The following is a 965-nucleotide window of genomic DNA, read 5'->3' as shown; positions in this document are numbered from 1 at the left end:
GCTCTCAGATAGTCCAGCTTTGGCCCCTCTGATGCTGTCCCTGATCTTCCCTGTAACTCGGTTTCCTCACTTGCAAAACGGAGGGATTGGATCGGTGTCTGAGGCCGTTCCTGGCCGCGGGAGGATACCGCGATCCATCTTGTGGGCCTGGTGCCCGCACCGCGCTGATGCTGGGGAGGGAATGCAACATCTCCGGGTCGGAAGGCGGACCGCGGCGCTTCCCCGCATGGGCCCAGTCCGGCTCTCGGCCGCCTCCGCTCCTCGTCCCTCCTCCGGCTGACACCCCCGGGAAGGCCCTCCCCGGAACCGCCGCCCCCGTCCCTCCCAGCCGCGTGAGGAGAGAGGGGCATCCGGGCATCTCCCGGCTCCTAGGAGACCCCCGGCGCGCGCGAGTCTGCCCCGACTCAGCGGCGACTCTGGGGAGGGGAGGGAAACTCTGGCATTCGGGACGCCGGCCCTGAGCGCCGCTCTGCCGGAGCCTTCTGAAACGAGAAGGGGTGGGGGCGGGCGGGTGCTGGGCTCGGCCTCCATCCGGGCCCGCGCCGGCGGGAAAGCCCAGCCCCGCTCAGCATCCTCGGCTCGGCAGGGCCCGTTATCTCCTATTTGGGGCCGCCGATTCCTAGCGGCGGCAAGCCCCAAGGCCCGATTGTGTGGGTTATATAACGTGTTCGGGGCAAATAGCGTCATCCTCATTCTGAGCAGCCGCCTCCGAGCTCCAGGGGCCAAAGTCACCCCTGCGGGGGTGAGGGACGCAGTCCGGCTGGAGCCGGGCCCTCAGCTCCGCCAACCGGGTTGCACGCTTCCTACGCGCGGGATGATTGACAGCAGACTTCTCCCTCCCTCCCAGGGCGGCCTCGCCCTCGACATTCCGAGCACCGCCCAGGGCCCCGCCCCTCGAGCAGGGACGCCCTACTCCGTTTAGAACTACGATTTCCAGGGGGCATAGCGGCCGCGCTAGTGACGTC

Source organism: Sarcophilus harrisii, chromosome 3 (assembly GCF_902635505.1).
Source record: "Sarcophilus harrisii chromosome 3, mSarHar1.11, whole genome shotgun sequence".
In the NCBI taxonomy this organism is placed as follows: Eukaryota; Metazoa; Chordata; class Mammalia; order Dasyuromorphia; family Dasyuridae; genus Sarcophilus; species Sarcophilus harrisii.
The sequence above is the reverse complement of the archived record's forward strand: the minus strand, read 5'-3'. Positions refer to the sequence as shown.